The sequence below is a fragment of the Callospermophilus lateralis genome, chromosome 17, assembly GCF_048772815.1.
Source record: "Callospermophilus lateralis isolate mCalLat2 chromosome 17, mCalLat2.hap1, whole genome shotgun sequence".
Classification (NCBI taxonomy): Eukaryota; Metazoa; Chordata; class Mammalia; order Rodentia; family Sciuridae; genus Callospermophilus; species Callospermophilus lateralis.
This window is the reverse complement of record NC_135321.1, coordinates 37,275,127-37,290,542: the sequence shown is the minus strand read 5'-3', so window position 1 is coordinate 37,290,542 and position 15,416 is coordinate 37,275,127.

The following is a 15,416-nucleotide window of genomic DNA, read 5'->3' as shown; positions in this document are numbered from 1 at the left end:
ATTTTCCCTCTCAATATAAGCAACAGTATACCTGCTACAAAATATTAGCTATTCCCATTTAAAGCAAGTAATGTAATATTCATTAATAGGATAAAAATAGGAATTGGATAGTTAAAACTCATGCAACTCAAGAGCTAGAAATTTCAGTTAACAATGTTTCTGTATTTGGCAAATGGACAAGAATGAATAATTACAACATACAGTAAACCAATTTGCTCTAATTTAAAGTGTGTGGTTTGGATAACATATCAGTCATGCAAATCAAACATTTGCAAGAACCAAAATGAAAGGGAGGAGACAAAACATGACATTTTTTCAAAATATTTTATTAATGGAAATCCAGATTCTATGAGTCACACACACTTGTTTTCATCATTCCTCCATCAAGGGTTTATCAAAAAACCCATTCTATGAATAATTACTAGACAAGATATTTTGTTCGCTGCCGTTCAGTGAATTCATACAATGATCCATGGGAAAACCACCTCTTCTGAATCTTCGTTAGTGGAAACTCTGAAATATATTAAACTGGAGGGTTACTAATATTGCCTCTCACTACCCAGAGACCCACATCCAGGTGTCTCTTCACTGCCTCCCCAACTCAGTCTGGGCCAGGGCCTCAGGAAATTTCCTATGCATCCTTACTAAGCCCAACATTTGAATATTTGGCCCATTTTCTCAGGGTCTTCCTATGTCACTGGCTAGTTAACTAGCAAGATTAATTCCAGCTGTGAGGCGGTAAAGACAGATAATACCATGCTTGTTAAATTGTAGTCTGAACTGGGAGGACAGCCAAAGCCTTGGGACAAATATGGAGCATTAGCATTAGTTTAAAGCGCTCTCAAAACACTTTTGTAAACATAGCCTCCATTTCTGCCTCAGAAAAACCTTCTTAGAGATTACAGTATATCTCTTTGAAAACCGGAGCTCAAATTATATTAGATATAATGTATTGATACTTGTCTTGGAAATACTCGTGTTATATAAACTGAGAAGCAGAAGTGTTTCAAGAAATGTTATTATTTGGTATAATAATATTTTTTTAATAAATCAACATTTTTTACTTGTATGATTTTTTAAAGTAGTTTTGGTTTGTTTTTTGTTTTGTACTAGGGATTGAACCCTGGGGGTGCTTAGCCACTAAGTTGCATCCCCAGTCCTTTTTATATTTTGAGACAGGGTCTCACTAAATTGCATAGGCCTCATTAAGTTGCTGAAACTCACTTTGAACTTGCCATCCTTCTGACTCAGCTTCCTGAGCTGCTGGGATTATAGGCGTGTGCCACGGCCATAAAATTCTTACTATATGTGATAATGTACTTTACTTATAAGGTATATTATCATATATAGTAATGATAAATAGTTTAATATTTAATATTATGTGATAATGTACTTATAAGGTATGAAATTTGGGTGGTCCCCACCCCCACCCCCACCACGCTTTTGGGGGCCCAGGGATTGAACTCATGGGCACTTAGCCACTGAGCCACATCCCCAGCCCTATTTTGTATTTTATTTAGAGACAGGGTCTTACTAAGCTGCTTAGTGCCTTGCTTTTGCTGAGACAGGCTTTGAACTCATAAACCTCCCACCTTAGTCTCCCCAGCCACTGGGATTCAAGGTGTGTACCACCACAGCTGGCTGAAATTTGGTTTTATTTCTTAGAATAATAAGAAAATTGTTGTATTTAACTAATGTTAAGCCAGAAATCGAGTGGCTCATCAAAATCCCAACCATAACAATATTCAATACAAATAATGTTCCATTAAGATCTATTAATCATAAAGTTAAATAATTCCTATCTCATAAACATATTTGACAGAATTATTATGCTCTTCTAGAATATTTTTTTTTAAGTTTTGCAGAAAAAAACAAACAGCTAACATTTTCTTCACATTGCAATGAGGGGGGGAAACCCCAAGATCCAAATTTGGGTAGTTTTGGTCATCTTAATGATCCATCCAGTCACAGCACAGTTCATTAAGTACATTGGGCTTTGTTAAGATGGACTTAGAAACTGAATCAACTGAAAAACAGCTGATTGATTGGTATGACTTGGCATAGACTTAGCAAACGTACTAATTTTCTCAGATTATTATTATAGGACTATTTCATTTAATGGAACTTTGCTAATCCAAATAAATGAAAATTTAACTACAAATCGGATTTTACACTACTTATGAGGAAAGGATATGTTGAGAAAATTGACAGGGAAAGATCCTAGGAATGTTTAATCCATTTGCAACTGTTTTCAAATATTATAGTAGTAACCAAGGATAGGAAAGCAATTAATGTGCAAATTACAGATGTGCCCTTATTCTATTCCTTAGAGCAGAGTCAGCAAGTCCTGGCCTCTGCTTGGCAAGACTTTTCACTTAGTTTGAAGAACTGAATGCACTTAGAAATCAAATTGCATTAAAAAAAGAAAGAAAGAAAGAAAGAAAAACTCTAATTTCATATGGCTCATTGTTCCCCAGATTTTGGTATTCCACTCATCAAATTTGCCCTTTGAAACACAGCAGATGCCTAGCACAAAGTTCTGTGGCAATATTGTTAATTTATAAAACAGGTGTTAACTCCTACCTTTTCTATTCCTCAGTCTCATTGTTTAAAAAAAAAAAGGCCCATATAATCTATAATTCAAATTTTAGGTTAATTTATTCAAATTTACCAACTTTACTATACGAGGGAAAAATTGGTCTGTGGAATATTTGAAAGTGATAAATTGGTGATTTTTCAATGTTAAACACATTCAGAAGTAGCTAAGAAGGGACATCTAGGAGGGGCAAGCCTTTTGGTTTGTGTTGTTGTTGTTGTAGCTGTTGTTGTTGTTTAATCTGGCTATTTGTTTGCTATTTCTGACAAGTCTACATGGTTTTCTTTCAGTCATATGACATTTTGTTCTAAAAGTTATATTCGTAATGCCAATGTTCACAGGGCCCAGGTGCTTAGTAGTGAAGGATTTAGATGAACAACTGGCTTTCCTGTGATCCTGGCATAGTTTTTCAGAGTTCTCCCTGTACTACAATGGTCCTTCCATTTCAGTGCCCATTCTCCTTTATTATTTGCCCTAGTTTACTAAAGGTAATAGCGAACATATGTAATAACCATGTTAGTCAAGAAAAATAAAGGAAGGAAAGGAGAGAGAGAGAAAAATGGAGAAAAACGAAAGGTATGAGGGCAAAAGGGAGAAAGTATGAGAGGAGGGAAGGAAGAAGGAAAAGAGATGAAAATAGAGAATGTAGAATTTGTTATTGTTGGTGTTATAATGGACTCCTCAGAGGCACCTGCATAGGATCTAAATATGAAAAACTGTTCCTTTTGCAGAAGGAAAGGGTGATGGCTGACGGGAGTTCAAAGGGGCTTTGGTAATAGTTTCTGGATCTGCTTTCTAGTTACATAGGCAGACACAATTTGTAACAATTCATCAAACTGTGCAAGTAGGACATGTGTACTTTTTTAGTGTATATATAGTTCACTTAAATATTTTTAATACATGAACTACAGGGAAATATGCATTATCCTCTGTCTGTTTTAAGTTTGCTTGGAAGAAGTGATCTTGAAAGTGATATAAGTCAAATCAACATTGATGTCAAATATGATCTTTCCTTATCAAAGAAAAGATAGCACTGGACCACTAAGTTTAGGTTTCAATCTCGGATTTATCTCTTTAATAATTAAGTGTTATTAACTCCCAAGTCTCAGTTTTCTGTTTTGGAAACTGTTGCAGGCTCATTTGATGAGATATTAATTCCTATCTTGTTTTTCCTGCATTAGAATGAACACCTCATCTAATGTTTTCAGGGCTTCTTTTTTTTTTTTTCCCCCAGAAGTAATTAACTATCTTCTCTGGATTTCAAGATCCATCCTAAGAAAACCTCAAACTTGTCATTGTTTGAAAGAACCAAACTGGTCTTTGAAAGAAAGCTGCAGTTTCAGCAATACTGGGTGGATGGCAAACAGTAGGTACATATGAAAGGAAAAGGAAGAGAGTTGGAATTCTGTGCCTCTGGTGTGTGGAGAAGTAGATTCTGTAATCAGTCCAGTTCTGGCCACACTCCATAGTCCTCCATGAAAACCAAAATGTTCATGGGAATGTCTGCAGGATCTATGATAGCTGGAAATAGTTCTCAACCTCAACCCTACTGATGGGCTGAATGAATCTTTGCTGTTAGAGCAGTCCTGTGAATTGTAGAGTGTATAGCAGAATTCTTGACCTTTACCCACTATGCTATTAGCACTTCTCCTCCAAACTGTGACAACCAACAATGTCTCCACTATTGCTAAGTATTTCCACTATTTTCAAATATTTCATACCCTCATTAAGAACTAATGGCTTAAAGCAAAGGGACAGACATTGAGTTTGGCATAGAAAGAATAGGGGGAAATCAATATTAGGAGCTGCAAAAGATAACTATCTTTGGGCCTCTGAATTTAAACAATGAGTACATAAATGAGCCTCATACAGACTTCTTGAGACTGTAAATCTCAATTGTGTGAATCGTGTGTCAGTTCGGGGGGGGGGGGTTGTGGAATGGGGGACAAATGACATTGTCTTCTTTTTTCTTTTTTTGGAGGGTAGGGTGGGGTATCAGGGAATGAACTCAGGGGCACTCAACCACTGAGCCACCTCCCCAGCCCCTATTTTGCATTTTATTTAGAGACAGGGTCTCACTGAGTTGCTTAGCACCTCACTACTGCTGAGGCTGGCTCTTACCTCACGATCCTCCTGCCTCAGCTTCCCAAGCCGCTGAGATTACAGCTGTGGCCCACCACGCTGGGCTTGACACTGTCTTCTTCATGAACCCAGGCAGATGGGGATAAAGACTGACTTGATCTGATTTCAAAAACCAAAAAAACCTAACAGTTCTTTTATATGAGTGTCATAATGCAAATTTGTACTTGTTACACGTGTTTCAAAAGAAAAACTTAGCCCTGTTCCTAACATACAGAAAACACCCAACAAATGGTAAATGTGTATTTGTCACTCTTACTTTATGATGATGAGAGTCACATGGAAGCCAAATACCTTTTCAAGAATCAGATCTGAGTAATAAAGAAAATGGGAACCAAAATAAATTACTTCTTGTACCCTTACTCTACATAAAAGTGTTACATGCATTAATGATTAATTTTTACTAGAATGTCTAGAAAGTACTACTGTGTCTCCTCTTTGTTTAGATTAGAAAATATGCATTATGTTCCTAACACCCTCTTTATTCATTTTAGAATGCAAATGCAATGTATAACTGTTGTCATTTATGCCCATCTTTCTTCCTTTTCTTCCATCTCTTCCTTTCTTCCTTCCTTCCTTCCTTGTACTTGAAAAAATATAAGAACCTGCCAGAATAAAGGTGCTTAAGTATCAAAATGATGGATACAGGCCATAAAAAAGCTAAAAATTCTGAAAAAGAAATCAGGGTAGTTGAGGAAGGCATCATGGGATTTGAGTTTAAAACTCAAGAATAGATAGAACAAGCAGAAATTTTGAGAAAAGGATTAGAGATCAGAGGAATAACTATGCATTTCTACTCCATAAATGTAGGCCCTACAATCAGCCCAGGTCTTCATCTCCAGCCTAGGGCCATTTTGAAACTCTGCGGCCCATCCATCTGTGCCTTCAATCACACAATCCTTCAGCTGTGTCATATCCCGTCAGGACCCCATCTTTGTTAACACTGCTCCCCTTTTCTGCAATCATTACTCTCACTCTGGCCCCCTTCATTTACAAATTCCTATCTTACCTTCAAATTCAAAACTCAATTTCACCTCCTCCTATTTCCTAAGAGAATATCAGCAGCTTCCACTTCTTTATTCCCAATTCCTTCATAGAGCTTGCTAAATTATTAGGTGACTTGTGCCTCAAGGTGCCCACTCCCCCTGTGTCAAGTACAGAATCTCCAAAAGTACATCTGAATTCATCCAAGCTCTGTTTTACCTTTAGATGAGCACCATCAAAATCTGTTAACATGAATACTCACTCACAGACCCTTTAAATTCATTTTTAACCGCACAGCTAATGCATAATTCCAATTTCCTTATACATTTTTCAAAAATGTTAGAACTGAATCTAAAACCCCTTTTCATCACCCTCCTCAATCCTAATATCCTTTCCCATTCCCCTGAGGAAAGCACTATTTCGTCTTTTGTGCATAGTTGTAAAAGAATTCTTTACTTTTAGTTAATGTGTATGTGTGCTGTTTTAAATTATTCTGTGTGTTTGTTTTTACTTGGGTGGTGTCAGATTCTATGTTCTGTGCAGTATGTGATTTTTAGAGTTATCTGGGTTGATGCCTTGTGGGTTGTGTATTTTCATTCACCAACAGTATTCCATAAGCTGTACATTCCATGTAGGGTTTAAACTTATTTTTAAGTTTGTTTTCAATGTTTTAGTAGTACAAATAATGCTAGAGTGAACATTCTTTTGCCCTCAGGCACAGATATCCACAAGTAGAACTGCAAGGTCACAGACTAAGAATATTTATTTTTAATTATACTTACAAATTTCTGCCTAAAGTGAGTAAATCAATGTATTCATAACCTAAAAATAGCTTAGAAGAGGACCTCTTTTCCACATTTTTATTGACACTTTTTATTGCCAGATTTTTTTTCTTTTTCAGAGTAGTAAAAATAATCCCATTTTTGTTATATATATATATATATATATATATATATATATATATATATATATTTCCTTGATTAGACTAATTTGGAGAGGACTGAACATTTTTCATAAGAGTGAATATTGCCATTTATGAATGCAGCACAGTGCTCTATTTAGATCTATTTATATCATTGAATAAAGTTTTATTACTTTTCCATAAATATCTACCATTTTTCAAATTAATGACTGTTTTAATCAGACATTATATATTTCTGTTATTATTGTAAATAGGCTCTCATTTTCTATTTTAATTCCTAATTTTGTATCAAAGGATGGGAAAGTTGACTTTATACAGGGCGTTTTATGTAGCCAACATGCCAAGGTCTTTTATTGGTTCCATTGCTTATTAGTTGCTTCTCTTAAATGTAGTAGGCTGACCAGCAGATAATCTCTTTCCAAAATTTGGGCTGTTTGTTTCTTTTCCCTTCTTAACCTGAATCACCAGCTTATTTATTCATCAATAGCAATGACAATAATCATTTATGACATTAGTTGGCATGTTTCTAATATTTCACTATTAAATGTGATGCTCACATAGATGATTTTAATGGATTTAGAAAAAAAATTTTATTTCTTATTGTTTAGAAGTTGTTATATTAATGTATGCTAGACTTCATAAAATTATTTGTCCACATCTATTAAAATAATCATACAATTTCTCCTTCAGTGTATTAACAAAGATTATTATTTTAAAAGAACTTCTTACTGATCCATATTTATACTATATGGATAAGCCTTCTTTGTCAATGTCTCAGTTTGGAATTGCATTCAGCTACTAATAAGAAAGACTCAGCTACAGTGCATTAAATACACAAGAGCTTATATTTCTGAAGCAATCAGAAGTCTAGGTGAATCAGTTTCTGGGATTGATTCAGCAATTTGAGGAGAAGAGAAAGTCTCTGCTTTTTTGTTTTTCTTGAATTTTCCTCACAGTCCCAAGATTACCATTAGAGAAATCCATGTCCTCCTGAGAGGCAGGAGAAATGAATAAAAGGGAAGAAGATGGTCTGGGGTTATAGTGCAGTGTCAGAGTGCTTGACTTGCATGTGTGAGACCCTGGGTTCAATCCTCAGCACCACATAAAAATAAACAAATAAAATAAAGACATTCTGTTCATCGACAACTATAAAAAGTATTTAAAATATTTTTTTTTAAAAAAGGGAAGTAGGCAATGATTTCCCAGAAGTCCAAACCAAGTCCAAACCCACCATTTCTTCTTGCATTTCATTAGCTACTCAACCTCAAAAAAGATGGAGAGGAATAAATATTTAAGCTGCTCATGTTAGCAACTGGATTAAAATCCAGGTTTCGACACTAGAGAAGAGAAACAAGTTTTAGCAGGCAATTGATCATCCTCACCACAGTCAGAATGCACTTTCCTTTTAATGCATTGCTCTATTCAAATAACAAATTACAATTTTTAATCATTGTGGGTACAAGCCACAGTTTATTCAGGTTTTACCAGTTATATAAATACTTGTTGGTGTGGGGGAGGGGAGGAGCATACCTTTATGCAGTTCTATCACAAAGGTAGCTTGAGGTAACTGTCACACCAATCAAGATGCATAATCGGCCCATCAGCAGATGCCTTCTTTCTACTTCTTTTTTACGTGCACTGATTTGTGCTTTCCTAGCCTAATCCCTAGTAATCACCAATAATTTTTTCTCCCTCACTGTGATTGTTATTTTTTGAGTGTTACATGGGTGGAACCTCAAATTGGCTTTTTCACTCAACATCATTTTCTTCAGGTTCATGCAACTTATGGAATGTTTCAATAGTCTGTTATTCCAAAGGAGTATTTCTTGCTGTAGGCATACTGTGCTTCATTAAGCATTCACCCACTGAAGGACATTTGGATATTTTCTAGCTTTTGACTACCACAATAAAACTAATCTGAATACCCATGTATAAGTTTCTGTATAGGTTTTTATTTCTTTGGCATATTTGTACAAACATGCAATGGCTAGGTCACATGGTAAGTCTATTTTTAGTTTTAAGATAAACTGCCAGCTGGGCCCAGTGGTACATGCCTGTAATCCCAGTGGCTGTGGAGGCTGAAGCAAGTTCAAAGCCAGCCTCAGCAAAAGTGAGACACTAAGCAACTCAGTGAGACTTTGTCTCTAAATAAAATACAAAAAGGGGCTGGGGCTAGGGTTCGGTGGTTGAGTGCCCCTGAGTTCAATCCACGGTACCTCGCCCCAAAAAATGATAAACTGCCAGACTGTTTTCCAGAGCACCTGTAATATTTTATATTCCCGCCAGTGATAGATTAGAAATCGGGTTTGCCATGTCTTCACCAATATTTCTTATTACTACCATTTTTTACTTTGGATATTCAGATAATTGTGGAGTGCTTTCCTATTATGATTTTAATTTTTACTTATCTAGTAGCTAAAGAGGTTGAAGATATTTTCATGTTTTTTAATTTGATTTTTAAAAAACATAAATGACAGCGGAATGCATTACAATTCTTATTACACATATACACCATATTTTTTCACATCTCTAGTTGTATGTAAAGTATGTTGACACCAATTCGTGTCTTCATACATGTACTTTGGATAATGATTTCCATCACATTCCACCATCCTTGCTAACCTCCTGCCCCTCCCTTTCCCTCCCACCCCTCTGCCCTATCTAGAGTTCGTCTATGTGTTTATTTTTAACCTATATATCTTCTTTGGTGAAATACCAGTTCAATTTTTTTCCCATTTTCTAATTTGGATATTCATTTTTTAATGTCGAAGTTTGAGAAATCTCTATATATTCTATATGTAAGTCCTGTAATATTCCCCATACACTTGTTTTATTGTTTCCTTAACAGTCTTTCACAAAGAGAGGATTTAATTTAGATGAGGTCCAACTTACCAGTTTTTCATTCTATGGTTCATGCTTCTTGGTGTCAAATCTAAGACTATTTTGCCCCAGGAATGACTTACAAGGATCTCCAACAATCCTCTCTTCCATAAAAGCATTGATAACATTGGCAAAAATTGTCAAAGTCAACTCTACACTTCTTGAAATTAACCAAAGACATTCAACAATGGAGAGATGGTTTATTCAAGAAAATTAGCTGAAATTTGATAAGAACAGTGAGCATTATACTATTTGACTTTCCTAATCCCATAACCCTTGCATCAGTCATATGCTGTTGAAAAACAACTGCTCCAAAATCATGGTGACAGCCTTCCATGGTGATTATGAAACAGCCTTACACTCTACTAAGGGGAAAGAAAAGCACTAGGTCTCTTCAGATGCCTAATTCCCAGATAACTGTCTTTATTTGACCAATCTGACAGTTTCCTGAGCAATCCCACCAACATGATTTATCATTATTTGACCTGACACAGAGCTGTGAACAGTCTTTTTCCTAAAGATGTTTGTCAAAATCATTCAGCCACAATTTCTTGGTATTCTAGTTGCCTCCAGTGACAGTAACAATTAGTATAAACAACAAACCAATCCAAATCTTTAGAAGACAAAGCTCTGGAATAAGATGTACACAATTGACTAAAAAGCTCTGACATATTCCTAAAATCCAGAAGGTTATGTGCCCTGTGGGTCTGTTAGCATGGCCATGAAAAAAACCAGAATTGGCCAAAAGTTCTTGCTTCTGTTTGAAATTGAAGGTTTGCATAAATAGGAAGTGAAAGTTAGGTGGACTTGTACAGCATCTACCTGATCATTAAAATAATGTACTAGGGCTGGAGATGGAGCTCAGTGGTAGAGCACTTGCCTAGCAAGTGTGAGGCACTGGGTTCAATTCTCAGCATTGCATATAAATAAAAATAAATAAATAAATAAAAACCCCTAAATCACATAGTCACTTTGGGCAAAATTTGAAAAAAAAAAATCACTTCCTTTGACTTTTAAAGGTATCTCTCTGTTAATCTTTCTCTAACCATTAACCTAACTGAGCAGACTTCAATGGCCACACATTAAGAAAAATCCAGATTTAAAAGAATTTAACAAGCTAACAGCAAAAACCAAAACAATAACAATAGCAAACTTATTTCAAATGTCTGGTTTTCAAAAGATTTATGAGTAACACAGAAAAATAAAAAGATATATTGTCCATACTAAGGGGGAAAATATGCAATTGATAGAATCTACCTGCGGATGTCTTGACATTAGATTCACTAGATGAAGATTTAAAAGGGATGTTTTAAATATGCACAAAGAACAATGGGACACCGTATCTGAAGAATTAAAAGAAAATTTGTACCTTTTCATGTCTCATAAATTTTTATTTTACTTTGGATATTATGTATACAAGAACAAAGGATAATTAAAGTGGAAGGTTTTTTGTGTGTTTTCCCTCAGATAATACAAGTCCTATGAGAGTAAAGATGAAGGGCTGATTATTCAGATTAATCTTAGAGTCAAGTCGAGTTGGTGTTATTCCTTATTTTTTAATTAGATTGGTTTCTCCAGTTATGTTTTCAATACCCAAACTCTCCATGCCTGCATTTCTGGGTAGCCACGCTTAGAACTGGGACAGCGTAGCTGGGTTTTTGGGTCATCTAGTTCACCTTTGAATTCAGCTCAGTCAGGGCTTTAGAAGGCCATCACCACATCAGTGCACAGGACTAAGTAATTTTCCTCTCCTTTCAACGCCTGTTTTTATTCATGCTTTCTGTGCAAAATTTAAAGAAAGGGACATGTTGTATGAATTAATTGTTGGATTGATCCATTCATTTTGGAGTTTAGAACTCTTCCAGAGCTTAATATATTCCCCCAATCCATTTAACCTCTCATTCCTTCAATCTCTCTCTATGGCCTGAATGGTGCTCACTCTATTAGAACCTGCCTAAGCTCTATACTTATCAAAAGGGCTTGTTTTCATCTATAAATATCTCTTGGTGTCAGTGTTAGCTTGGGAGCAAAACTATATCACAACCATTCTCCTACTAATCAGATGGGGGGAAAAAAGAGTTTACATAGTTTATCTTTTTGTTCTCTAATCAATATATTTCAGTTCTGCATTTTTGTTTGAGCTGCAATATCCCACGTGTTGATGTATCAGTGCTTAGCTGTCATTAACTTCTAAAGATGAACAGTTACCACTTAGATGTCATCTTTGATTCATAACTTATTATTTTCAAATTCATTGGACAGCACTGTTATTTGGCAAGATGTTTAACATTCATTTTTCTTTTTGCAGGGGGCAGGGGGTCCCAGGGATTGAACTCAGGAGCACTCAAGCACTAAGCCACATCCTCAGTCCTATTTTGTATGATATTTAGAGACAGAGACTCACTGAGTTGCTTAGCGCCTTGTCATTTCTGAGGCTGGTTTGAACTCTAGATCCTCCTGTCTCAGCCTCCTGAGCTGCTGGGATTACAGGCGTGCACCAATGCACCCAGTTTGGCACATTTTTTAAACCTACTTTTATATTTACTGCATTTTTTTCAGGACAAACATTGCATATTGCATATTCTCTCTCATGTTTTGGAAGCTTCTGAAGTTTATTATGATGCTAGTACACACTTAAAATTCTTTTTTAAATTCTTGAGTGTTTAAAATAGTATGTGTGCAAGTAATTCTACAGAATGTGCAAGTTTTATCAGGCTTATTTGGATCTAAGACTTCTAGTTTTACTTTCCTCATGTCGATTAATCAGAGATCATTTAAAAAATTTTTTAGTTGTAGATGGACGCAGTATCTTTATTTAATTCATTTATTTATTTATGGTGCTGAGGATTGAACTTAGTATCTCACATGTGCTACACAAGTGCTCTACCTCTGAGCCATAACCCCAACCAATCTGAGATATTTTAAAATTGCTCAGTAAAACTAGATTTGTTATTTTAGAGGGGTTTTTTTGGAGGGGGGTTATTTTGGGTTTTCTGTTTGTTGCATTTTTTGAGGGGCGTGGTTGACTTACCACCACAAAGGTTTATTTGTAGCTCTTATTATGTTGTGCAGGCTGGAACAGCTTGGAGGTGCATGATAGGGACTGGGTTCGATTCTTATCAAGCTCAACCAGTTTAGGTATTTTGTGAGCTCCTGACTATTACATTGTTTTGAGAAGTATTCATTTTGTCAAAAGGAAATAACACTCTTCAATCCTTTTAATGCTTTGTGCCTCAAATTCTGACTATGAATAGAGTCTAACCATTTTCTTTTTGGTAGCATTCGCTAGACTTTTTCCTACTTCTTCATTTTACATAATCCTATTTCACTTTGCTTTAGGCATGTGTCTAGAAAATCAAATGTAGATAGCTTATTAAATATAAAGAGCTAAGATACTTAAATCCAATTTATTGTTATTGTTAATTTATTTGAACTTATTGCTGCCATCTTATTTGATGTTTCATATTTATGATACTGTCTTTTTCTTTAAAAAAAAATTGTGTCTATTATTTGCCTGATTACATGTTCTTTGCTCTCTTTACTTTTCTGTGTATATGGAAGTTTTACAGTTTCTTTCTAATGTAGTTATTTGCTTTAAACTTTATTACAAATGCAGGATTGAATTTTTTTTTAACGTCTACATTTCATCTGTTCTCAGTTTCTTCATGTGCTTAGCCTGCCATCTTGAAGCCAGATGTCTCCCCCAGATATATGAGGTTATACATCAATGAACTTTTCAGGGAGATGAGTTTTATTCATATGTTGGCAATCATTTATGCCTTTAAAACTTCTCTTCTCCAACTCTGCATTTCAGTTTCCAGTGCTTTGTCGAGTTCATGCTTTGGTTTCTGACCTAGTAAAAATGGTGCTGTGAGAAGATAAAAAATGTCCCACTAACTTGGTCAAGCAGGCACTTTGAAAATTATGGCAGTTACAAAGAAGACAGGAAAAAAAATCAGTAGTTTATTTTGCATACAAATGTTCAGGTTAAGATAATATTTGCAGGCTGGGGCTGGGGCTCAGTGTAGCGCACTTGCCTGGCATGTGTGAGGCACTGGGTTCGATTCTCAGCACCACGTGAAATAAATAAAGGACTATCAACAACTAAAAAAAAAAAAAAAAAAAAAATTAAAGTTTAAAAAAAAAGATAATATTTGCTACATACATGAAATTCAACAAGAAAATACAACTTGCTTTTATGCTGTACATAGAGATGACGACAATGAAATTACCTATAAAATTCTTACCCCCAAATTCAGAGATTCAAGAGATGTTTACCAGGTATGTACTATGGTGCAGTTTGTACAAAGGTGAACAAAACAAACATGTTATAATGACTTTAAGTAAACAAGCACATAATGCATTTTCTCAGATACCCCAGGGATGGTAAATGTTTGGATTACTTTGCCAAAAACCTCAATAGAATCACCAAGAATAAGTTTAAGGACCTGGAAGCAATGAACTATTCACTTCAGTTGTCTTGGGAAACTTAATTAAACTTTTTTTTGTTCTAGAAATGTAAAAAATAAAATAAAATATTTTTTTTAAAAAAAGGTCTAATTTCTAAGGAATATATTCCCCAAGGAGAATGCAAAAAATATATCTTAACTCCACATTCTCCTTTCGATATCCTATGACAAACACATATAAATCTGCATTAGTGAAGTTATCCCTTTTCACCAGTGGAAATGATGTTTGTGTATGCATTAGGTGAAATTTATTAGAAATAAGTCCTTTGAAAATATTTAGACTAGAAAAACTTCCAAATGAAATGCTGAACGAAAGCAGGACTGAATAGAGCACTATTTAAAGAGTATCAAATTAGCAAATCACTGTAATAAAAATGGTGACAGGTGATCTGTGCCATACATTGATAAAAGATCTGCTTTTCTGATGGGATTATGAAAATCTATGAAAAGAGGAATCATATATTTGTTGACATGAATAATTAATTAAACTGACGTCGTTAGCAAATAATTAAACCAGGAAAACTGAAATCAAGTTCATTAATCATTTTAAATTAATTATGACAATGATGTTAATAACAGTTTTTTGCATTTACATTTGAGTGAACATTTTTGAAAAGAAATATGAGACTCAGAATAGTGATTCTCAAAATGTAACATAAATCAAAATCTTGGAAGAAGAGTTTTATAAAACACATATGAGTTCACTATTTATAGGGATTGGGTAGATGCAACTTCCAGAACATGGCTTAAGAAGTAAACGTGGACTAAAAATAAGAATTGTTATATTATCTATTGTGATTAGCATTTATTTGATTTTTAACTGTATATATACTGTATTTTCAAAGTGATTTCATTGCTAGGTAGTGAGATTTAAATATTTAGATAATAATGTTAGTACATCTAGAAACTAATAACATGACTATAAAATAAGCTAGTGTAGCCAGGCACGGTGGCTCACACCTGTAATTCCAACAGCTTGGGAGGCTGAGGCACGGAGGATGGGGAGTTCAAAGCCAGTCTCAGCAAAGGCAAGACACTAAGCAGCTCACTGAGACCCTGTCTCTAAATAAAATACAAAAATAGGGCTGGGATGTGGCTCAGTGGTTGAGTGCCCGAGTTCAATCTCCAGTACCACAGTACCCCCCAGCCCCCAAAAAATCCAGATATTGAAGTAAATAGGCAAAGACTTTTAAATAATTGTAATTAATGTATCCAAGAAAATAGGGTAAAAACTGTAAAAGGTACATTAAAATATTAAAGGTTTCAGTAGAAAGTTGGAATATACAAGGGAAAGAAAATACACAACTGAAATTACAGAACTTACAGTATAATAACTGAAACCAGAAATGTAACTAATAGGTTTAAAAGCAGATTACCAATTGTGGAAGATAGGATTACTAAAATGAGGCCCAGAGCAATGGAAACC